This window comes from Nannospalax galili, unplaced genomic scaffold (genome assembly GCF_000622305.1).
Source record: "Nannospalax galili isolate Female #2095 unplaced genomic scaffold, S.galili_v1.0 scaffold553, whole genome shotgun sequence".
NCBI classification, from domain to species: Eukaryota; Metazoa; Chordata; class Mammalia; order Rodentia; family Spalacidae; genus Nannospalax; species Nannospalax galili.
In genome coordinates this window covers 2,702,901-2,728,749 of record NW_008336313.1, presented here as the reverse complement: position 1 = coordinate 2,728,749, position 25,849 = coordinate 2,702,901, and the positions used below count along the sequence as shown (strand labels likewise).

The 25,849-nt window shown below is 40.6% G+C and overlaps 1 protein-coding gene and 1 pseudogene across 4 annotated transcripts in view; both read left to right on the top strand.

Annotated features, from left to right (window-relative positions):
* Positions 1–25,849, top strand: part of Pde4b (phosphodiesterase 4B) — a 661,174-nt gene that overhangs the window by 578,701 nt on the left and 56,624 nt on the right. The gene's annotated exons all lie outside the window — the stretch shown is intronic.
* LOC103732465 lies at positions 17,574–18,117 on the top strand (annotated as a pseudogene).

The window sequence follows — 25,849 nt, the reverse complement described above, 5'->3', positions numbered from 1 at the left end:
CTGTTTCTGATGAAATTTTAAAGGCAACAAGTAAATTTGCTCACAAGTGAAAATATTATAGCAAAACACTCAGGCAGGCCAATGTTGAGAACCTTTGCTCTCGGCACGAGCGCAGCAGAGAAGGCCTTTCCCTCTAGTCTTCCTTTGGATTTTTTTTTATCCATGGGAGATTTTCAAGGGCTCCAGTTCGTGCTCGAGGCTGGCAAGCTAATCCTACAGACGGACAGAGAGCAGAAGCTGATAGCTTCCTTGAATAAATTCATTTTCTATAGATTTCAGTTCCCTTTGTTCCAAGCCTTCCTGAAAAAAGATATTGATCACAAAAGTGGGTGATACCAATTTAGCTCTGAGACTCTGCTTAACACACTGAGTGCATTCTGGGCACAGCCCAGAGTACCATGCTGGCTGACTCCCTTCCACTTGTCTACCAAGGAACCAAGAGTAGGACACCAGAATTCATTGATGCTGTGCATGGCATTGGCTGTGGGCTTCTGATTTTTACACTTTCTCACTTTACCTGTGAGGAAGAACGATTTGGAATGGCTTCACAGAGCTCTCGTAGTTGAAGATAGTGTATGGGCTGAATTTCCTGATGTCTGGTCCAGAATGCTTCCCAGTCCCAGCCCCCTCCCTCATGAATTCATCTAACATTAATAGATCCAACAGTGTGAGGAGCTGTGACTTCCAAGAGTAATGAGGTGTACTGAGGCCTGTATGCATTCCTGATGCTGTTTAGAATTTCCCAGAGGATCTGAGCTCTGCTGAGACTGAGATGGCAACTCTGCCAGTGAAATCTCTCCACCCTGGCTGGGTTAGGTAATCACTACTGGCCACGTAGATCCCATTTCCAGTAACCAAGCATATGCTGTGCACATGGCCTGTCCTCTAGGTCTTCTAACGCTACTTCTGGATCTACTCACTCAAACATGGTATGACCAACAGATAACATTTAAAGTGGTGTGCTCTGAATGTCAAGCTATTAATAAAACAAGGAGGCTTCATTTTCTTTCTAGTAAAATAGAGTATGCAGATGTACATTGTGTGTATGTGTGTGGACATGGGGTGTGACTGTCTGAGATACTCAGGTAAAAGAGTATATTTACACATCAGTGGACCAAGGACAAGTTACAAATATATTCAGACTTCACATGGCTGCAAATTCACCAGACTGCTTCCCGGTACTAGAGTCAGATTACTTATTTCAGTGGTAATGTAGTCATTTAAAGACACTCTTTCCCTAGTATTTTAAGAACCCCACTCAGAGCTACTCATTTGACCTGTAAGTACTTCCCCAGAGATGGATGTATCCCAGCCCTGTAGCATGCTAAGATGATGGTCAACAGAGCCACAGATCCACAGATCATAATCTTCAAAGGGCCCTTGGCCTTTACAGTGACGAAAGCTTCAGGAGAAACTTGGAGTTTACTGCTCAGGCAACCGATTGACTCAGTCAGCAAAGTGGCCATTAGTCTCCCAGTCCACAGAGTTTTGGATCCAAGTAGAGTAGACTAGAAGGAGAGAGACTAGGGTGCAGCATCTGAGCAAAAATGAGCAAATCTACACAGCTTCCAAATTTCAGTGCGCTTTCCATATTGAGTTCTGAAGGTTTCAGAAAGACTGAAGCTGAACAGACCATTAGATTTAGAGACGATGGAAATGCCCAACAAATCCACGACTCAGCCACTCCCAGGTAGAGTGACATTTGTAATTCCCTTTTCTTACCTGTTTTCCCCACTTGCCAAATAAAGGAAGGCCAAAGAGAATAAGAGATTTTCCAATTTGATAAGTTTCCCTATTGGTCGCCTTGCTGCTCTCTGTTACCGGGACATAGGCTGTGCTTTGTGGCCTAAGAGAATCTCAAAACTGGTCTTTCGGCTTTTGATCATCTTTTGATTTACTGTCAGCAGATGATATTAAAATTAGCTTGTATTCGCTGAGTAAATCTGGATGGGCAACGGGAGATGGAAATAGGGAGTGCCCTGGGTGGTAGCTGGAATTAGAAAATAATCCCTGGCATTTTAGAGGTTGCAAAGCACTTTCCCACACATTGTCTCACTGAGCTCCTACAAAGCCCTGAGAGTATATTCTTAGCACTGTTTGACAAATGAGAAATGTGATGTTTCAAAAGGTGAAGAGACTGACCGGGGTTTGGTAATACAGAAAGCGAATAAAAACCAAAGGTCTTGCTTCCTTGTGCAACACACCACAGAGTGATTAGCATCTACTATAAATCTCTTTAGCAATACTGGCCTAGTCAGCATTAGCAGGACACTCTTTATGATCCTGGTCCTCATGTGGCCCCATCCCTCAACTTTATTAACTGTAGAATTCTAGTTTCTCACCTGGAAATCACTTCTTCCAAGAAGACCCCAAAGCTTTGTTAGAGAAGCCATCCTAAGATTATTATCACTATTGTTACCACTCCAATTCACTTGTCTGTGTTAGAATAGAACCCCACAGCAGCACTAAGACTGGTTGTGTACAAGTCATTCTCAAGTGGTTATTTTCCACCTAATAACCCCAATATCAAGCACAATAGGGTCTAGATAAATATTGCTTAAATTCATGCTTGTGATCAGCCAGAGATTTTCTCTTTCACATCACCCTCAAGGGTAGGAGGGGATTGAAAACTCCCAACACTATTCCGAGCTTTATTAAGAAACCTTGAACAAATTAGCATTGCACATGTTTTGAAGGACAACATATGTATCCACTGTGAAATAATTAAGCCAGGATAATTATTATATTCAGCACTTCACATACTTACTTGTTTTTGTGTGGTGAGAACATTTAAGGTCTACCCTCTTAGTAATTTTCAAGCTTGTAACACGTTATTGTTAGTTACAGTCACAATGCTGTACAATAGTTCCTCAGAGTTTAGTCCTTGTATCCAACTGACATGTTACACCCTTTGACCAGACTTCAAAAACATTACCATATCCAGGAGTCGGCTGGCTGAAAACCAAATGCAAGCCATTTGCCTAAAATGTGAGATCTTTCCCAGAGTAAGCTTTAGAGTGGCAAGGATGGAAGTTAGTGTTTGTGTAAACAGGGAACAACGTAAGGAAAGATATTTTAGGAGTGACTGGAGGACTCAGCTGTGACTCTGGGTCTCCTCATGTGTCTGGTGCTATTGTTGGGAAACAAACCACGTCAAACCTCTCGCTGTCAGATATCACTTTCAGGAAGACATCTGAACTTGCTAATGTAGTTATTTATACATATTTTCCTATTTGGGGCCAGTTTTAAGGTCCTAAACTAGCACTAATGTATGCTATCTGAATCACAAATTAATTGAATACAATAAATATGGCAATTATAAGCAGGACCTGGGACTCAAAAAAACATGTAAAGATGGGACCCAGCATATAACTTCATATTGAAACATGAAAACTGCTTTTAAGTATTTAGGAATCAATAAAGATCATAATTATGAGATGAGCTAACTCAATTCACATGAAATGAATCAATCCAACATATCAGTGAGATCATTCTATCATGGCAGAATCTTAAAGGCCACACGAAGCTTGACAAGACATGGGCACTGCATGCATTGTGCAGAAACTCACACAAATGACACGAGGCTGAATCCAATAAAACTTCATTGATTAAAAACAGCTATCTATGTTTGGCGCATCATGATTTCTGACCCCAGCACAAGTTCTAGCTATCCATTCTCACTTTTACTCTCTTATCTCCTTCTGAGAACCTGCCCCCTGGTCTCCATTTTTTCCAGGAGCTAAAACCTGTTTCTGCCCTGATCTAAGCAGTACGTACACCCCTGAATTTTCTTCAGTTTGTGCTGTTCTCACATCACGCTGTATAGATGTAATGTTTTCTCCTTTGCCAGACACTTTGTGGTCTTCATAGGGTACAGAAATATCCTATCAGAATCACTCAAGATGCCTTTGACATTAGGGTACATTTGCCTCCCCAAATAACTTCTCCAAAGACCCAGTGAGAGTTGGGGAGTAGGTCACATAGTCTGAAAATGCTCCTCAGCTTGTTCGGACAGTTCCCACTCTCCCCAAAACCACTCCTTTATGGCATCACCTCAATCCCACCTCCTCCCAGGAGCCTCCTTGGCCTCAGCAACCCACATTCAGTTTTTCTTTCTGTTGACCTCAGTCCTCAATAATCACAAATTTCTTTTATAGTACTGACTGTAGTGTTTTATTATTGGCGCTTTTTCTAGACCAGACACTGTTCTCGTTGTAGGGAATACATCTGCACACCTGCTAATAAGGCCCATCTTTCTACAGATGGGAATAGAGAGGCAACAATATGTGCTCAAATAAGAGTATAAGGTATTTTCAGATGATCAGAAGAAAAGAAGGTAATTGGATAAGGGATATCTGGATAGAGGGCTTTGGAAGGCAAAGATAGTCTTGCCTTAGATAAAGGGGTAGGTCAGGGAATACTGAGAAAACCTGTCACTGAGCTATAGTCAGAGTGCAGAGACCCAGAGGAAAAGAACTGCAGGCAGACAGGCAGTACAGGTCCCTCCTTCCCTTCTCTGAAAGTGTTACTGAGCACAGAATGAAGGAGTTGGAAGACCACAGAAAATTACAAACAGTTCTCTCATTCAAAAGAGCCAGATAAAACACAGACTGCTTCAATTTGAATTTCAGATGAACAAAATGTGTCTCGTATATATACTAAGTGTAGTGTAAAGACTGAAAAACACTTTATTTACCTGATATTTAAATGCGATTGGGTATCCTTGTTTTGTTTATTTGTTTGTTTCTGGTTAAATGTGACAGCTCTACATTTTAGGAGAAATGTAGAGTTTAGTGGCCCAGGGTAGAACATGGAGACTCCTGGAATAAAATCTAAATGGAAAGCAGAAGCCAGCTGCCTGGGGTTGGCGTTTCAATAGTCTTAGATGTTTTCTAGCGTTCTTGTTACGTGACAACTTACCTACCTGACAATTCATTAATGACATGTTGCCTGTGACATTTTCATTTTCCATTTATTTATTTATTTATTTATTTATTTATTTATTTATTTATTTATTTTTGGTGTGAGTGTGTGTGTGTGTGTGTGTGTGTGTGTGTGTGTGTGATACGTCTGAGAGTGTGGGTGCAGGTGTGCCTTTGCATGCATGTGGTGGTCAGAGGACAACTTTCTGGAGTCAGTTCTCTCCTTTTACTGTGGAGATAAAATTCGCGTGGTCATGCTTGCATGCCAAATACATTTACTGGCTGAACCATGTCAATGATTTGCTTATGGCTTTTTAAATAAATTATGTATTGTGTGATAATACATTGTGTTTTGTTAAGGTTTCAAAAAGATTTATTTTTATTATTTTTAATTATATGTGTGCCCGTGGATCTGTATGTGGATATGTGTCAGAGCCTGCAGAGGCGAAAGTAGGTATCAGATCCCCTGGAGCTAGAGTTATAGGCAGTTTTAAGCAGTCTGACATGGGTGCTGGGAACTGAACTTGGGTCCTCTGGAAAAGCAGCAAGTGACCTTAACTACTGAGCCATTTCTCCAGCCCCAATATTACATTCTTAATCTATTCTTTTACCCTCTTCTTATTGCAGTCCCCTAAAAGTAATAATTTCTAGGTATGCAGGTATAACAGCCCCTGCCTTTAAGTAAGACAGGAAAAAGAAGCCCTTAGGAGTCATTTTAATCAGCCTAGATCATGATGAAGGGCCATAGTAGAGCTGTACAGTGCTCTGGGCTTTGAAGAGGGGAGAGATGACTTCCAGTCATAGAACTGTAGAATGCATTCAAGTAAGGTTAACATCATATAACTTGGGCCTTGGTTGTCAAGAAGAATTTCATAAGGGTTTCCACAGAACATTGTCCAGGGAAAATTGCTCAAAGAAGTAAATGTAACACAGTACTTAGGACATGAGCTATCCATGAAACTATGGAACTCAGGTGAAGGGGGTGGATTGCCAGTGGGGAAGATATGATTTTATCCTTTGTAACATTATACGGTGCAAATATTTAAAAAAATACTTTCTGTTATTTTATGGGTATGAGTATATTGCCTGTGTGTATGTAAGTGCACCTGTGTCGTGCAATGCCCACAGACGTCAGATGGCCATCAAATCCCCTGGAACTGGAGTTATGGATGGTTGTTAGCCACCACGTGGGTTCTGGGAACTGAACTTGGGTCCTCTGTAAGAGCAGCCAGTGCTCTTAACTGCTGAGCCATCTCTCCAGCCCCACTCAATGCAATTTTGTAGCCATAGAAGTCATCCTGATAATGTGCCATCCTTTGTTTTATGTAACAGAAAATCCAGTGAGAATAAGTGACTTGCTTGTTATTAGTAAGCTTCAGGAATAGCCAGTCTGAAAAATCAATGTCCTGTTTCCCCTGATTGCAGTGCTTCTTTAAGATGATCTGACCTACAATGAGTTTATAGAAATGGAATAACTGTGTGGTGAGATGGAGTGATTGGCTGGAAATATAGATGTGGCATTTTGGTAACAGATAAGGATGAGAGGTTTGGAAGACATTATAATGACAAAAACATTTAAAGGTGAGGAGTGGGTGGTTCTGAAAAGAAATAGTTCATATGGGGGAAAGGGGAGAAGAAGCTGTGATTGACTAGAGAGAGCACGAACAAGCTTATAAATCTTTAAATAAGGGGCCAGTAAAGAAGTGGAAGCAGTACTTAAAAGAATTGATCTGGGCTATGGCAGTAAAAGGAGGAAGATGAACTATGGTAGAAGTGGGGCCTACAGAAAACTTTCAGATTGTACTAAGTGGGAGATGCACAAAGCATTTGCAGAAGACCTCCCAGAGGTGGCATTTGCGTCAGGAACCCTGAAGGACTTTCCAGAGATGTGACCAGAACCTGTGATTTGATGATCTGTGATCTGACGATCCAGGAGTGTCACAGCACCTTGCGAGCCCAGCCCAAGAGCTCAAGCTGCATTCAGCACCTGACCGGGCTCCACCCTTCACATTCTTCCTTCCACATTTACTCCCCCTTTATTTAACACCCAGTGTGGGTAGCAAGCCAACTCTGCCCTGTTCCTTTTCTGTCCACTATCACCACCCCCTTCTCTATCCTTCTTTCTTAAACTCTATTCTTTTCCATTTCTTTTTGAAATAGTATGGGTTTGTGGGAATCTGTGTCTCAGCCTTCCAAGACCTGGGACTCTTTTCTATCTGATTGCATTTCTTTACCTTTTTCTCCACAGTCTGCCTGGATTCACTATTCCGTGCTACCAATCAACCTTTGCCTAATATGTGCCCCCACCTTGTCCCTATTGTTTCCCACTTCTCTTTACTTTTCCTTCCTCGATTTTTTCTATCAATCCAATACTAATCTAGTCTCACTCTGCTTTAATCCTCGACACTGATCTCACAGTAGCTAGTATCTTAGTGCACACTGTACTGTCTGTCTTTCTTTACTGCCCTGTTGCAGTTTAAGGGGTAACTTTCTGCTGTTTGAGTATTTGTGTGTTCATAGTGAGACTATCCTTTGATAGTGACTAATTTTTTAATGTATTTATTTATTGTGTGTGAGTGTGGGTTGACATGTGCCATGGTGTGCATGTGGAAGTCAGAGGACAACTTTTGGAAGTCACTCCTTGCCCCCTGTTTTGTTGAGGCAGGGTCTCTCTTGTTGTTTCCTGACCTTCTGGTTGATTCTCCTCTCTCTGACTCGCAGCTCATCAAAGAGTGCTGGACTTACAGATTCATACCAGTCATCTGACGTTTTTCTTCTGGAGAGCTGAGGGTCACAATTGGGTCTCTGGACTTGTGTGGCTAGAGACTTTGCGCTCTGAGCCATTCCCAACCTGGAAGGAGATATTTTTGCAGACAGTATTCTACATTCAGAACACTACAGAGAACTGAACTGGTGCATCAAACAGCAGTCTAGCAGAAAAAAAAAACAACAAAAAAACAAAAACAAACAGTTTCAGCGCTTTTATAGTCTAGTCTTTGTTGAACATTTCAAACTTCTTCACTGGAAGAATTGGGTTAAATAAAGAAAGAAAAAAGAAAAACCATCAACCTAACCCAAGATATGTAAGTTACATCACAAAAACACAAGACACATGAAAAACCAAGACAACATGACTCCCCTCAAAATTATTCACCCCACAGTAATGTTCTTCGATAACAGTGAATTAAATGAAATTCCACACAAAGCCTTTGAATTCCAAGAGAACACAAATAAACAGCAAATGAAATAAAGAAGTCAATACAGGATGAGAAAGCAGAATTCAATAGATAGAAATACCGGAATAAAAGGCAAAAAAAACAAAAAACAACAACAACAACAAAAAAACCAACCCACAACCCTGAAATACCAGAAATGAAAATCCCAGAAGTCTAAAGTTCCATGGAAGGACTTACCAATAGACTGGATCAAGTGCAGGTACAGGATAGAATATCAAGTCTTGAAGACAAGGTATATAAATAGATGAATTGGAACATTCAGTCAGTGAAAACGATGAATTGATAAGAAGGTCCATTCAAGATCTCCGAGACACTATGAAAAGAGCAAATCTACAAACCACAGGCATTGGAAGGGGAAAATTCATATTAAAAGCATAGAAAACATATTCAATAAAATCATAGCAGAAACTTCCCAATCCAGAGAAAGAGCTGCCCATCCAGGTACAAAGGTATTTAGAACACCAAAGAGATGAGAGAGAGAGAGAGAGAGAGAGAGGGAGAGGAAGAGAAAGGGGAAATTCCCTACACAATATTTCAGCAAAAACACTAAATATGTGTTACAAAGCAAGCATATTTAAAGCCTCAAGAGAAAAATACCAAGTAATATATGAAGGTAGGTCCACCAGACTAACAGCAGATTTCTCAACAAGGAATTTCAAAATTCTGGAGGGCTAGTAATGGTGTATTTCAAGCTCTGAAAGATAGTAACTGTCAACCCAAACTGCTATTCCCAGCAAAACTATTTGTCATAATTGCAGGAGAAAGAAAAACTTCCCATGACAAAAACAGACTAGATTTTCATGACCACTAAACTGGCCCTCAGAAGGTATTTGAAGGAATCCTCCAGATCAAAGAGGTCAAAGAGGCAACAGGAAAGAGTGAACCTCACCACAACCCTAGTTAAGCAAATGGGGAAAACACCAAACACTACGTTATTTTTAAAGTCAAGAGTTATCACATACCTTTCAATAATAACTCTGAATACTGATGGTCTCAATTTCCCTAACCAAAAGATATAGATTAGCAGACTGAATTAAAAAACAGGATCCATCTATTTGTTGCCTTCAATAAACAGACCTTGTCATCAAACAGATGCGACCTTAGGTGAAAGGATGGAAAAGGTATTCTAAGCACATTGAAGTAGGAGACCAGCTGGTGCTGCTTTTCTAATATCTGGTAAAATAGACTTCAAACCAAAATTAGAAGAGACACAGATGGTCACTTCACATCAACTATAGGAACAATTCATCAAGAGGACATTACAATATCAAACATACTCACTGAACACAAGAACATTCGGTTTCGTGAAACAAATTCTGCTAGAGGTACAGACACAGACCAGTGGTAGTAGGTGACTTCAGTGACCTACTCTCACCCACAGACAGGATAGCATAACAACAACAAAAAATATGAACAGAAAGGCATTTGAGTTAAATGACATCATAGAGAAAATGAACCCAACAGACATTTACAGAACCTTCTATCCAAACATTGCAGAATGCACATTCTTCTCAGTAGCTCATGGAACATTTTCTAAAATAAATCATGTAATAAACTATTAGAAAATATTAAATCGGGATCGACCAGGGCATGAAAATGAAAGATGAGAGACAACCTCAGGAGCCGATTGTTCCTTATTAAGAACAATGAAGGTGGAGATAATTTCTCCTCAGATTTGAAACTGCGCCCTGAGGCACAATTGGTGGGCTGGGGAATTGGGAAAGGGGGATGGGTAGGGCTAGAGACAGTGATACCTTTGGAGGTTTTGAGACAATAGGGGCTGTTACTTGTTTTCTCAGGTAGCACAGTCTCTGAGTTAGGAGTTTTACCCAGTTCCTGGGTTGGAAATTAGCTTGTATCTGAGGTTTACCTAAGGTTTTCTCATCCCAGTATGGGGCTCTTTGGAAGGAAGTGAGCTCACGGCCCTTTCAAGTCCAGGCATTTATCCTGCATTCCGGATCCTGAGGACAAATAAAGAAAAGGGGCAACTCTCTTAACTGCTTCAAGCTGTGGGCAGGGGGTAGTTGTACAGGGCAAGCTGTAGGGAAGAGGTAGTCAGGATCCATTGGAAGAGGGAAGTCCTCTGGTGGCATGGAGCAGGAACACAGCCTCGGTTTGAGCTCCGGTAGTCGCTTGGACAGTCATAGTCTGGATGCTCAGGAGATTTCTGTAAGAATCTTTGGAGACAGTTAAGCATAGTACAGTGCTTTACAGCAATAGTGGACTGATTTCTCTTGACTGCAAGTAGGCACTGCAATATTGAATTAGGCCAAGATTTGAAGTCTTATATTTAAGTAGCATTTTTTATTAATAATAAATTTATTAGTGAGAAATAAGTGTCTACAATATTTCATATGAACTTATGTCTAATATCAGGGAAGTCCAATACCTTGGAATTTTAAAGAAACAGATCAATTACTTTCAATCTTTGGTTGTACGTTCCTGTTGGGCGTTTAAAACCATGTAGTTGGCCCAAATTGATTACTTTTTTTTAATTGTTAATGTCAGCTGAGGCTCAGGTCCTCAGGAGTCACTTGGGCTTTGGGAGGAGCCCCTGGCTCCTTTGGCTTTCCTTTTACCTGCCCTATGTGAAGATAAGTCAGACGACAAACTTTTTTCTCTGTGTTGACTCTCCCCTTTGTAGACTGGACACTGGTTAGAGTCTACCTCATGGGGTCTCCATGGCCTCCCTGAACAAGAGAGCAGGGGACTCACCACAGTTACAGGACATTTTGAGATGCACCACAGTTCCCTTCAAGGATCAAAAATTTGTTCCTTTAAGTCCCTCTGATCAGATTAGTATAGGTCTTCAAGTACGGTTGTCAAACATCCAAGGTTAGTTTCGCCAGTCTGGTACTTCTAATTTCTGTGTAGATAAAGCTTGAACAAAAACACAAACATTTTTGAATCAACTTTGACTGAACCAAAATCCAAAATTTGTTTTTTTAAGCCAGTCTTTATAACTATTTATAAGATTTAGGTACATAACAGTTTGCCCAGACAATGTGGCAAGAGAAGAATCTTTAACATAGTAGATTCCTATGAGGAACTGAATTTTATAGTCTTAAGTCAGAGAAATGAGAAATCTAACATCACAAGTCAAGTAGGAAAGGGATTTAAATTTCACAGATCTGTCTCAAATGAAGGCTATTCCACTACTAACAGAAGCGGTCTCCTTTCTTTCCCAGGCCCCCCATACCCTAATTTATTGTTTTTCAGAAGAAAGGGGGAGGATCATATCACATACCTGTAGACAGGAAATAAGCTGATTAGGATCCAAACCAAGTTCACCAAAACTGTTTTCTTTCTTTCTTTTTTTATTTTTTTTTTCCTGGACTGTACCAATCTGGTACAGAGAGGCAAAAACCTAGCTCCTCTTAAGCCAAATTGTCTTATTAGGGTAAAAGAAAGCACCCTGTGTCCTAATGACAACCTAAGGCAAATTTCATAAGTTTTGTACCTTTTGTTGTCGTTACAGAGGAAAAAAAATCCCAAAAGTAACACTTGTATAGTACAGAGAAACACAAAGGACATTTGCCAGTAGCCACAGGTAACCCCAATACTTACCTGCATCCATTCGGGCTGAGGTTGGGACTGGTAATACGGTACAAGCCAGAGGGGCAGAAAGTTTTGGGCTATAACAGCTGTTATCATAATAACAATTCTGTGTCTCTATAAACCTGCTCAGACTTTCAATAAACTTGCTCAAACATTCTTATTATCCCTTCTATTCTGGAAACATCCAGCCATATTAATCTTCACACATAAATCTTTCTCTACTAAAATATCTTCATTTTTATATTCTTTCACCATTTTTTACCTTTTTGTTTCCTTTACTATTTATTTATTTTCTATACTATTTATTATGAGATATAATAACATTTGCAAACAAATTTACCATTTGTTGTGAGAATTTACTAAGCAATTAATAATTACCCCCTTAAAATGTACATATATATATACATGTATACATATATGCACAGAAATTAGAGATCTTTCTTAATCCTTGAATTAGGAGTTTAGCATCTTAAGAGAGCAATTATTTATAGGAGAAATTATACCCTAGAGTAGGAGTAATCATTTCTCAAAATTAACTTATACCTTCAAGTACTAGGAGCCATGTTTTAATAACCATAATTGAAACAAGGATCAAAGAAATTACATTTTGACCAGAAAAAAAATGTTTTTGGGCTAATTTAGCAATTTTAGGTTACATGAGAACTTACTTAAAGTCAATTTGATATCAAGTAAATTATTTTTAAGAAACATAAGCTTATGTAGACAGCGTACAGATATGCAATCATATATAAGATTTTTAGCCACCAAGATTTTGTAATTATTATTTGCTGAGATTATATTTCCTGTTATTTTCCTTATGAAAAGGAAGCAATATAAAAATCTCTATATGTCCATTATTTTACATGTTGTCTGTCCTTTACAAAAAAAAATTTTTTTTTGATCTTTTTGAGACAGGGTCTTCCTGTAGCCCCAGCTGACCTGGAGTTTACTATGTAGACCAGGTTGGCCTTGAGCTCACAGAGCTCCACATGCCTCTACCTCCCAAGTGCTAGAACTAAAGGCATGTGCCACCACACCCGGCCAAAAACTTTATATTTAACAGTTTTATATTAAAAACACTTGAAAAAGAAATGGCTTGCCATCTCCGACCACCACACAGCTGAAATAAAAATTTTAATTAATATATGTTTGTTTAGAACCTGAGTTGAAAGAAAATCATAATGTATTTTATGATTTTATTAAATTTATTTTTATAAACAATTAGCATTTGAAAGTTTTGTGAAATGCTTAATAGAGCACATTGTTTAATAGAGTTTAAGATATTCAGGGTATCCAAGTTTATAAGGCCTTTGGCTATGTCATCAAAACACCCATATTTATTTATTTTTTTATATTTTACTTAACGTGTATGAATATATTGCGTACATGTGTATAAGTACACCCATGTTGTGAAATGTCCACAGAGGTCAAGAGAAGGCATTGGATACTCTTGGAACTGGAGTTAATGGACAGTTGTTAGCTGCCATGTGGGTGCTGGGAACTGAACCCAGGTCCTCTGCAAGAGCAGCCAGTGCTCTTAACTACTGAGCCAGCTCTCCAGCCCCAAATACCCATATTTAATCTGTACATGTACATTGTAATTGGGCATGCCAAAAATAAAAATAAAACCAATAATTCTTGTGCACAATAAAAAGAATGAGGAAGAAAAAAAACTAAAATGGCTACAGTTTCTTTAACAAAAAAAACTATTTTAACAGAAGCAGCACATGAAGACAATCATCATAGACACACATGACATACATGAGATCTCAAACAACATAGGAAAATACTTATCATGGGCACATATGACACAATTACTTGAAATCTCAAATAACACATGAAAACAATTATTATAGACACATATGATATAATACCATGAAAACTAGGTGCACCTAAAACATGATAATCAACAAGTATGATTAGGATGATCTTTTGCAAGTAGACATAGCTGAAGCCATGAAGAAGGCAGTTGTTTGGCTTAGAAGAGAGTGCTATATAACATTATTTTACTAAAGAACAAGGAATTCAAATTACACACAAAAAATAATATAATAAACTAATATTACCAATATTACACATTGGGACTTTGTAGATTTCCAGGTAAAGTTAATGGAAAACAGTTTCATAGAGTATTTAGGTTTTGAATGAGTGTAGACAGTAGATAGAAAAACCTTATCAAGTTGATATTTGTAATAAATTTCATGAGGGTGAAGGGGTAGGGGGATCCCATAGATGAAGGAAGGGGTGGGATGGAAAGCCCACAGGCAGAATGAAAGGCAGGTCCTCAGAAGACAGGAAACCTGGAAACAAACTTGTAGGAGTGGAGAATAAGACCCAGGGCAGAGTTTGATGGCAGGCTGCCACAGAGAGAATGTTTTTAAAAACAGGTGAGAATTATATAAAAATAGTCAGTTTTAGAAACCAGTAAACATACCATATAAAGTCAAAACCCAAAATAATGTTCATTTGGAAACAAGTTAAAACTATATAAAAAACCTTTAAAAGCCAACAAACAGGGCTTGGAGAGATGGTTTCGTGGTTAAGAATACCGTATGCTCTTGCAGAGGACCCAGTTTCAATTCTCCGCATCCACATGGAAGCTAACAACCATCCATAACTCCGGCTCCTGGAAATCTGACATCCTCCCTGACCCCCAAGGGCACTGCAAGACATGGGTGTCTTGCATACATGCAGACAATACATTCATACACATCAAATAAAAATAATAAATTTTTAAAAAGCAAACAGCTGAATGAAATGAAGATGTGAAAGGAGAATTAAATGAAGAGAATTATTGAAGAAAAAATAATCGGAAATGTATGAAATGAACACATAGTCAAATAAAAGCTCTGTGGGACAGACATCTCACCAATAGAATGCATTAAGAAGACATAACAAAGATCAAATATAAGGAGATGTGAACAAAGTTCCCCTTTAAAAGTTGTAACTTTAAATTAAGGCTGACAACTGACTAGAACTTTTATGATGTTGAGAGTTTGTAATGTTAAGTTCAGGGCAAAATTATCTTGGGCCTTTTTTAGTGGCCTATTTGACCTAAGAGATTTATGACCAGCAGGTTAATTATTTGGAATGGGCAAAGAGAACATTAGTTTCAATTTTGGATGTACTAACAAACCATTAAGTTCCAGCAGCCCCAAAGCTAAGCATGTCATCAGTAGTACCTGAAGCTATAAAAACCTGCCTTGATTAATAACTTCAAGGTAAAAACTAAACAAAAAAATAATTCTAAGATTGAGATGCATGACTAAGTGTCCAGGGAATAAAGTAGCATTATTTTTACATTTTAATGTTTGCTGTGGCTTTTGAGAACTGTAACTGGTGTAAAGGATAGCAAAAGTCCACTGTGGTCCTGCTCCTGGTGCTGAGGGTCGAGGTTGTGGGGGAGCTACAGAGAAGATCAGTGGACTGTGGACTGCAGCCTGAGCAGGGTGGACTAAAGCCTTAGTGAAAAGCTTGGCACCCCAGTAGGGACAGGGTATGGGGCTTCAGAGAGCAGAGGAAAGTCCCAGAGCTGCACAGGGCAGAGAAAAGCTGAGTGGCAGGTTGGGGAGTTTGCAGAGAGAAGGGGCTGGAGCTGGAGTGTGCCTTGCAGCACCGAGAGGAACAAAGAGGAAAGGGGTGGGAGCGGGAGTGAGAATTTCTGCTGGCAATACCTGTCAACAAATCCCTGTGAGTGAGTGAGAAAGCAAAAGCAGATTTTGTTTTTGTTTTTGTTTTTGTTTTTTTATGGGCGAACAGATGCTAGGAGCAAAGGGGAAGGGTGAAAGGAGTGACAGGCCCAGAGACAGAAAAGGCTTGGTACTTCAGACCACTCATCATTTTTGTTTAGTTTTGTTGTTTTGTTTTTTGTTTTGTTTTTTAAATGAATTTGTCTAAGTCAGTTAGGTCTGAATTCCAAATTCCCTCCAAATATGATATTTTGGAAGTCAAAGTTTTCAAATTCTGGCAAGCGTGATTGCTGTTCAATTTATAGTGGGTCCATTCCTCAGTTGACAAATGAATTACAGAGGAAGACTTAAGGTCAGTTAAGCCTAATGCTTTAAGGCTATGCCTAAGGCAAGCCAGGGGTGTGTCTTTAGTCACAGAAACGTTGGATTACATTTTAGGCAAGGTAAAACCAAAAGTCTCCTTGGCAGCTGGTTGTCACTTGCAGCTGGGAGACCGAAAAATGAAATCTAGGGGCTGGAATGGGCATCCCATAGTTCCAGAGACCCGGAAGGCAAGCCAGAGAACCCCTGGGGTTCTAAAGGGCAGGGCCAAAAGCAAAAAGCCTAAGGACCCTGGGTCGGAAAAAGGCAAAGCTGAGGGCGTCTTACCTTAATGAATGAGTGTTGGATGCACTGGGGGGTCAAATGTTGAGAGCCTCTGCTCTGGAAGTTAGAGTGGACAGGAGAGTCAATGAAAGTTTCAAAAAACTGGGAACTGAGTTTACTCAAGGCACCAATAAAATCCCAGCACAGGATTTGTACCACTCACGTAGGCAGAGACTGCAAAAACTGTATCCCAGAGGGTGATGTTTTCAGGTCAGGCTGGCAGCTGTTTAGCCCAGTAGTGAGCTCAGAGGGTGCTTGGGCTCTTGATGGGACCCAGTGGGAAGGGAGGAGAGGGAGAGGAAGAGGAAGTAGGTGGGGGAGAGGGAGGGAAGAGGGAGGAGGGAGGAGGGAGGAGGGAGAGGGAGAAAGATCTCCCAAAGTGAAGGGCTGGGGCTCAGGACCCCAAAACCCCTCCCAGGTTTCAGTACCAAGTTAGAAAACTTTAGATTGGGGTTGACCAGGACATGAAAATGAGAGAGATGACCTCAGGAGCAGATTGCTTCTTATTAAGAATAATGAAGGTGGCAATGATGTCCCCTAAGATTTGAAATTGCACCCTCAGGCATAGTTGGTAGGCTGCTTATAAAGGTTGGGGGATTGGAAAGGGGGGGAGGTGGGTAGGGCTAGTGTCTGTGACACAGTTTGGAGGTTTTGAGACAATAGGGGCTGTTATTTGGTTTCCCAGATAACACAGTCTCTGGGTTGGGGGTTTTGCATAGTTCCTGGTTTGGAAATTAGCTCGTATCTAAGGTTTACCTAAGGTTTACTCAACCTAATTTGGGACCCTTTGACTCAGGCCCCTTTTAAGTCCAGGCATTTATCCTTCATAGACCACAAAGCAAATCTTAACAAATAAAGGAAAATTAAAATAATTTCTAATAGTCTATCTGACTACAGTGGAATAAAACTAGAAATTAAAAGCAAGAAATCTATACAACATACACAAATTCGTGAAGGTTTAACAATACAGTATCAAGTGATAATGAAATCAAGAAATAAAAACATTCCTAGAATTGAATTACAATGAAAGCACAACATACTAAAACCTATGGCTAGAGTGAAAGCCATCCTAGGAAGAAAGTATATGAACTATAAGCACTACATTTCAAAATCAGAGCGCTCTGGGGCTGGATAACTGGCTCAGCAGGTAAGGACACTTACTGCTCTTTCAGAAAACCCAGTGTCCATTCCCAGAATCCACGGTGAGTGGCTCACAACTCTAGGGGATCCACACCTCCAGCTTTGTGAGTACCTGCCTTAAATGCACATACCCAACCACCTGCCCCATACAGAAAACACACACATATACCATTCACATAATTAAAAATATAATTTTAAAAGTCTTTTAAAAATTCAGAGACATTGCAAATAAATAATGATGAATATGGGAAACACAAGAAAAATCCAAACCCCAAATCAGTAGATGGAAACAAGATTAGGGTAGAGAAAAACCAATGCCTGGCTCAGTGGGAGCAGCTGCTGCTGAGGTCTCTGGCAAGTAGTGCTTCTACCTGTCCCTGAGCATGGGGAATATCTTTGCAAACCTCTTCACAGGCCTTTTTGTCAAAAAAAAAGAAATGCATATTTTCACAGTGGGGCTGGCTGCTACAGGGAAGACGACAATTCTGTACCACCTGAAGGTGGGTGAAATCGTGACCTCTATTGGTTTCAATGTGGAAACCAGCAAGTACAAGAACATCAGCTTCACCATGTGGGACCTGGGCAGCCAGGACAAGATCTGGCCTCTATGGTGCCACTACTGCCATAATACTCCAGGCTTCATCTTCGTACTGGACATCAGTGATAGAGAGCATCAAGGCCCGGGAGACGTTCATGCCAGTGCTGCCTGAGGATGAGCTCCAGGATGCTGTTCTGGTGTTTGCCAACAAGCAGGACCTCCCCAATGCCTTAAATGCGGCCGAAATCACAGACAAGCTGTGACTGCATTCTCTACACCACAGGAACTGGTACATTCAGGCCACCTGTGCCACCAGCAGGGACGGGCTTTGCGAAGGACTAGACTGGCTGTCCCATCAGCTCCAGAACCAGAAGTGAACCAGACCCCTCCCTCCCCTACCTCCTCTTCTCTGCCTTAGCTTTCTTCTCATGAAGCAAACATGCAACTCTGTGGTCCTGAGTGCCAGAAGCAGCCTCCATGGGGTGATCACAGTGTGCCTCACATCACAACATGCTGCAGCCACGTTTTTTAAAAATAGTTTCTGTTTCCACTGAGGCAATTTCTGGTACTCCTATATAATGTTACTTCATTTTTTTAATATAAAAAGAGAATCAGCAGACTGTCAGTACTGACAAGGGATTTGGATGTCAGGGCACCTAGCCTCTGGGAGAGATTTGACTGTAGCCTGGTGTCAGGATCTATTTAATAGTTGGTTTTAACCTAAATACAGTCCATTTTAAAAAATAGTTTAAAGTACAGGACAAGCCAGGCATGGTAATCCATGCCTTTAGTCCCAGCACTCGGGAGGCAGAGGCAGGTAGATCTCTGTGAGCCTGGTCTACATAGTAAGTTCCAGGCCAGCTGGGGCTACAGGGAGACCCTGTCTCAAAAAAGACAAGAACACTTGCACACACAGAAGGGAAACTATACTTAGTGTTGCAGAAATGGCCTGAATGCCAGTTCATCAGATTGACTGTTCCTGTGGGAACAAACCACTGTCGGCTGCATGGTCCCAGTAAAGCCCTGTGACTCAGCCTTCTTTGGGTTACCTGCATTCCACAGTAGTTCGCTTGTACTCACATGGTCACCTAGGGGTGGACTGGAGGCCACTGTGGGGGCAGGGCCTGGCCTGGCCTTGGTTGGTGTGTGACTAGGCTAGATGACAGTCCGTATTCCCAGCTTGCTCCTGGGCCCACTTGGATCAGCTGGCAGGAGGTCTCACCATCAGGAGTATGTGCAAACTGGGAGGGTCAGTCCACTCTAGACTACATTCCAGAGCACTCCTATCTCCATGTATGAAGTAGCTTCCTCCCTCAGCCTGCAAGGGTCCGATTTGCCATGGAAAGACAATCTCGATGTTTTTCTTTTGCATTTTGATAAACACTGAAGAAGCTGGAGCTGTTAAATGTGTCTTGGGGAAACCTCAGAACTGTTCTACTTAGTGTCAGGGAATCTCTTACTGTTTTAAATATACATTTAATAATCAACTATTTTGTATACTAGTTTTCAGTTTTCATTTTTGTCCTCTGCGGGCATTGTACGACACAGGTGCACTTACCTACACACAGGCAATACACGCATACGTATAAAATAAGAATAATAAATAAAATACTAAAAATAAGATATATAGTCCACTGAGGATCTAAAAGTAATATACGAAGTTCTGGAGGCATATGGCCTGCAAAAAGTAAGCCAAGATGAGATACATATTTTAAACAGATCTATAACAAGCAATACGATTGAAACAATATTTTTCAAAAGAATTTCCCAACTCAAAGTCCAAACCCAGAGGGATTCACTGTTGAGCACCACCCGACATTTCAAGAAGAACTAACAGCAATATTTCTCACATTATTCCATACAATAGGGAAGGAAGGAACACCACCCAACACTTTTGAGAACTCAGTATTACCCTGATACCAAAGAAACAGCAACCAAAAATTATGGACCAATTTCCCCAGTGAACAAAAGTTCTCAATAAAATACATGCAAACTAAACTCAAGAGCACAGTCAAAAAGATCATTCACCATGATTACATTAGCTTCATTCCAAAGATGCAGGGATGGCTCAACATAGGAAAATCAATAAGTATAATATGTCACATAAGTAGACTCAAGGACAGAAATTGCATGACAAATCCAATATCCCTTCATGATAAAAGTTCTGTAGAGACTAAGAAAAGAAGAGACATATCTTAACACAATAAAGGCAAAATGTGATGATCCTATAGCTAACATCATGCTAAACGGGGAAAACTTACAGCACTCCCAGTAGAAGTATAAAAGGAGTAAAGATACCCACTTTCTTCTCTCTTACTCAAAAGTAGTGCTTAAGTCTTAGCTAGAGTTGTAAGACAAGAGAAGGAAATCAAAGATATAGAAGTAGGAAGGAGAAGTCAAAGTATCCTTATTTGTAGATGACATGGTTTTGCATGTAGAAAACCCTAAAGACTCCACTAGAATACTCTTAGGTCTGAGAAGCACTTACAATAAAATTGTCATGATACAAAGTTAACAGACAAAAATTAGTAGCCTTTCTATATATCAATAACAAACATGCTGAGAAAGAAATCTGGAAAATAATTCCAGTAACAATTGCTTCAAAACAAAATAAATAAAATGCCTTGAAATAAGCCTAACCAAGGAAATGAAAGACCTCTACAATGAAAACTTTAAAATGCTGAAGAAAGAAATTGAGGAACACACTAGATCATGAAAAGACCTTCCATCCTCATGGATTGGAGGAATTAATACTGGGAAAATGGCCACCCTACCAAAACCAATCCATGAGCACAAGAGGAAGATTCGTGGACTAGAATGGAGGACCACGCATAAACCCAAGTAGCTACATCCACGTGATTTTTTTATAAAAATGCCAAAAATATGCACTGGATAAAAGTCTGTTCAACACACAGTCCTGGGAAAGCCAGGTGTACACATGTAAAAGAATGACACAATCATTTTCACTGATCCTGCACAAAAATCACCCTCAGGGGCTAAGGAAATGGCTCAGTGATTAAGAGAGCCAAGTGGCTGCCCTTGTAGAGGACTGGTTTTGGTTCCCAGCACCCACATGGCAGCTAACAACTGTCTGTTTCTCCAGTTCCAGCGGATCCAATGCCTTCTTCCAACGTAAAGGGCATTGTATGGCACAGGTACACTTACACAGATGCAGACAACACAATCATACACATAAAATAAAAATAAAAATTTATAAAATGTCAATAATAAAAAATATCAGCTCCAAATGGTTCAAAAATCTTAATGCAAGACCTAAAACCCAAACTCTTAAAGGGAAAAATTAGGGAAACATTTCAAGATACAAGCAACTACTTTCTGAATAGAACTTTAATTTCAGCAACTGACAAATGAAATCAAATTTGTTAAATTTGTAAAAGCTTCAAGTCAAAATAGCCTATAGAATGGGAAAAATATTTGCTAGCTCTACATTTGTAGAGAATTAATATCTAAACTACACTAAGAATAAAAAAAAAAAACTAACCAAGACATCAAACAGCATAATCAGATAGTCAGGTGGGTAATGAAATGAACAGACAGTTCTCAAAAGATGAAGCACAAATAACCGATCAACACATGAAAAAAATCTTCAACCTCACTAGCCATCAGAGAAATGAAAAATTAAAACTGCATTGAGATCTAATCAGAATGGCATTACTTAAAACAAATAACAAAGGATGCAGACAAAGAGAACCCTTGTATACTGCTGATAGGACTGTAAACTAGTCTAGCCACTTTGGAAGTCAATATGGAGGTTCCTTAAAACATGAAAAATAGACCTACCTTATGACCCAGCTTTGCCATTATGACTATTTTCCCTGAAGAACTCCAAGTCAACATATCACAAAGACACTTGCACATCACTATTTATTGTAGCACTATTCATAATAGCTAAGTTATTGAACCAACCTACATGTTCAACAGACAAATAAAATTTTGTACACATATACAATGGAATTTTTTCAGCCTTAAAGAACAGTTTGTGTGTAAGAAAATAGATTTAATGAGATATTTAGTGAACTAAGCCATTTTCAGAAAGACAAATATTGTGTATTTTCCTCTCATATGTGGTTACTAGATTTCATATTGGTACATAAAGTCATACATGTATTTTTCAACAGGAGCATAGGAGCCAAACAGTCTAGGAACAAAGGAGGGGATTAGGATTGAAAAAGAGGAGACTGGGAGGAGCGTGGAGGAGAATATGCTCCATGTACACGTACGAAAATGTCTTCACGTAACACAATACCATGGACAATTAATACGTAGTTAAAAAATGTTTAGAGCTTTTACTTCATGCAACTTGTAAAAAATTCATAAGAATTTCTACTCTTACAACTATGTATACACTGTAGCCTTATAATCAGAAAAGCAGGTACAAAATTCAATGCAGTTAGCATACTATACTTTTAACTCAGGAAAAGGTCCAGTGCACACTGCCATTTTAAAGGAAGAAGTCCCTCGTTATTGTGAGGGCTTAGGACTTTAGGATTCACCAAACTATTCTTAGTTTGGAAACGATGTGCGTAGTCCCAGAAGAAAATTTAAGGAAATGCCAGCTGCTGTTCAGTAATATCCGTCCGGGAAGGCCCTCTGTTAACCATTTTGCAATACAAATAAAAATAACTGGATATCCTTAGAGACCCAAGACATAATGTTCTGAAAAAAGATGTCCCTGAGTGGTTGGAAACTTAGATAAGTATGTGCTTAGTGTAGTGAGTGGGTCTCAAAGCTTCTAAGTTACTCAATCTCCGTCGATGCTATTTCTTCTATAAAATTGCGTTCATGCTCCACCCCACTCTCCAGGCTGCTAGCAGAGTCAGATGACTTGACATAGGACCAAGAACTTTGCACACTGTAAGGTAAAGATAGGTTTGATTCCTCCTGCCTGTACATCCTTGTCAGTACCTCACCACAGGTCGATGTGAAGGGTAAACATGTTTGGTAGAGAGCAGCCAAGTTTAGCAAGTGAACTGTGCCTTTGGGGCCCAGCAAGCCTGGTACTGCCTGTACATCCTTGTCAGTACCTCACCACAGGTCGATGTGAAGGGTAAAGAGCAGCCAAGTTTAGCAAGTGAACTGTGCCTTTGGGGTCCAGCAAGCCTGGTTAGGAACTCAGGCTCTTCCAGGCTGTTGTGGATGTGTGACTTCAGGTAAGTGATTTAGCCTCCTGAAGCCACAGGTTCATTAGAGAATGGAGATAATAACACTCCTTAGATTTGCCAAGAGGAGTAGGTAATTGTGAAAAAAGCCTCCCTCGTGGCCCAACGCCTCCTACATAGAATTATCCTAATAAATAGTGTTGGTTCCTGTAATTCTGTAATGTTAATAACAGCAACACAGCTTCAAACAACCACTTAGTGCTGCTGCTGTGCAAAGCATCTGCTACATTAAATCCTGGAGAACCTGCCAAGCTTTCCCAGTGTTGGGTGATTTTATTATTTAGAGGTACCCTTCTAGACTGTTGATAGCAGGCAGGCCTGGAACCTGGCCATCCACAACTAGGCACCTATAGGGTTCAGCTATTGAAAGAGCCTCTGATTGGAGGGAGGGTATTGAAGCAGATGAATTGCTGTATTATTTATTTATTTATTTATTCATTATTTATTTTATGTGTATAAATGTTTACCTGCATGTATGTAAGTGCACTACATGAATGCAACGCCCATGACGGTGTTAGATATCCTGGAACAGGAGTTAGAGATGGTTGTTAGCAGCCATGTGGGTGCTGGGAACCCAAATCCAGGTCCTTAGCAAAGGCAGCCAGTGCTCTTAACTGCTGAGCCATTTCTTCAGCTCCAAGCTGTTATTTTTTCTACACATATCACCCCCCACCACCCTCCATGGTGAACCCGACTCCTTCCTATACTTCTTAGATGAAAACTAATGGACCATCAGAGCTAAAGACTTCTATGTATTGCCTGGCTCAATATCCACAGCACACAGATGAAAAGACCTCAGAGAGGCTGAGTGACTGCTCTAGGTGAACTGATAATAAAGTTGGGAATGGGATCTCGCTGTCCCAACTCCCAGGTCAGAGCTCTTTCACTAAAGAGGAGGACTTCAGCTTCACCTTCTCATTGCAAATATAGCATCATTAGCTCCTTAAGAACTGAGCTTGAATCTCCTTCCTCATAGAGTCTTCTGGCCAATGCTTTGCGTGTAAGTTACTCAAGAATAATAATAATTTTAAGTGGAATTTCTAAATCACCTTTTTTTCGTATTCTACTTTTAGATCAAAGACTAACTTCAAAGAACGTCTTTGTATGAATAAGACATTTCTGTGTGTGGCATTACTTGCAAATGTCCTAGCCCCAAAGGAAAGCCTCTGTAGTTGCCCTGGGCAGGAAATCATCTTTCCCTAGCTCCCCTCCTTGTGCTCGTGAAGAGCTGTGTGTGAGTAGTAACACTGAAACAGCATAGTACCATGACTTGAGTGTGTAAGATCTGGGATCAAGAGAAACTGAGGTCACTGGCTGATGCTTACGAGATACTTAATGAATCTAAAGTTCCCCTAGCTGTAAAATGGAGAAGTTGGCACCCAGTGCAGATGCCTTTAAACACTGGGTGGGGGTGTGTGTGATGTTCTTAGTATAGTGTGTGTCATCCTGAGTACTCAGCCAATCTCTAAATATTAATATTTTGTCCCAGTAAGATTGCCATGTCTGTCTCCTCTATTGAATTTTTATCTTCAAGTCTAGATCTTCTCGTTTTAGTCACTAGAACCTTGAATGGTGTTATCTAAAACATAGAAGATACTCAAGGTTCCAGAAGAGAGGGAGAAAGAGAAGCCAGGAGAGGAGGCAGCACAGTTGTGGGATGTGGCTGAGTTCCATCCTGAGAAACTGAAGACCAGGGACAAAGTCCCAGATTTCCCTGTGATCAGCTGTGCAAGTGTAGTTAGTCTCTCAGTCTGTGGAATGTGTTCACTTTATCAGCAAAATAGGCTTTCAAGGACTTCTTTCAGAGCAGTTATGCAAATGATTTGAGATAATGTAAGCATGTTTGATAAATTATGAATTTGTACAGTTGTCACTGCGTGAGATCTGGCTTCCCTCACAAAGTCCCAGATTTCCCTGTGATCAGCTGTGCAAGTGTAGTTAGTCTCTCAGTCTGTGGAATGTGTTCACTTTATCAGCAAAATAGGCTTTCAAGGACTTCTTTCAGAGCAGTTATGCAAATGATTTGAGATAATGTAAGCGTGTTTGATAAATTATGAATTTGTATAGTTGTCACTGCGTGAGATCTGGCTTCCCTTTCATCTCTGTGTTGTGTCTTAGCAACTTTGTGGCTATGTTGGCCGTCCATCCTGGAGAAGGTCCTATGTTAGGTGTTGGGGAGGTCTTTGATTTTAGGATGCTTTGGTTGAGGGCAGGGGGTTACAATCCTCAGTGTCCTCCTGCAGCCATCACAGGTAACTTGAGAGAAGTCCTGGGCAAGGGCCGTGACCTCAGTGACCTTCACAATGAGTACCTTCAGAAGAAACAGCAGCTGAGGTCTCTAATGTAACTCCTGAGGGTGTGCGTATGCCGAGCCTGTCTGTACTCACCTGCTGTCATCCTTGCCAAATGTCACCAAGATCACTCTCTCGTTTCCTTCCAAATACACTCTAAAACTGTATTGCCTGTGATAAAAATGGCACCATGACATGGGAGGGTGCAACGCACCGGAAGGGCCTACTGCTGGTGGACTAGAACGTCAGGGCTGGTCGCCGGCAGCCTGCCTCCCCGCTCTGAGCTTTGTGTAGGGAGGGAACATGTGCTGAGAATTTCCTCCTCACCCTCACACCTAGGGCCTTTTCTGCCTTGGTATAAACCCTTAGGCTGAGGCCAGGGAAGCCCTAGACCAGGTGAACACCAGGCAGCTCGTGGTAATGCCTCTTAGACTGTGGGAACTGGGAAGTGTTTCAGTTGAAGCTGCCCTCACTCTGAACACCCCGGACAGGAGGACTGCTTTCCTACCTCTACCTCCCCAGTCTTTAGCCCACTGTGCCTCAAAGAGAGGGCTGAAGTGGCATGGAGGTGTATCCTTCAGCCTGGGGGTGTGGGTTTGCCACAATGCCCAAATGGTGTTGTGTTTGTATCCTGTAACTGCAGCGAGAGT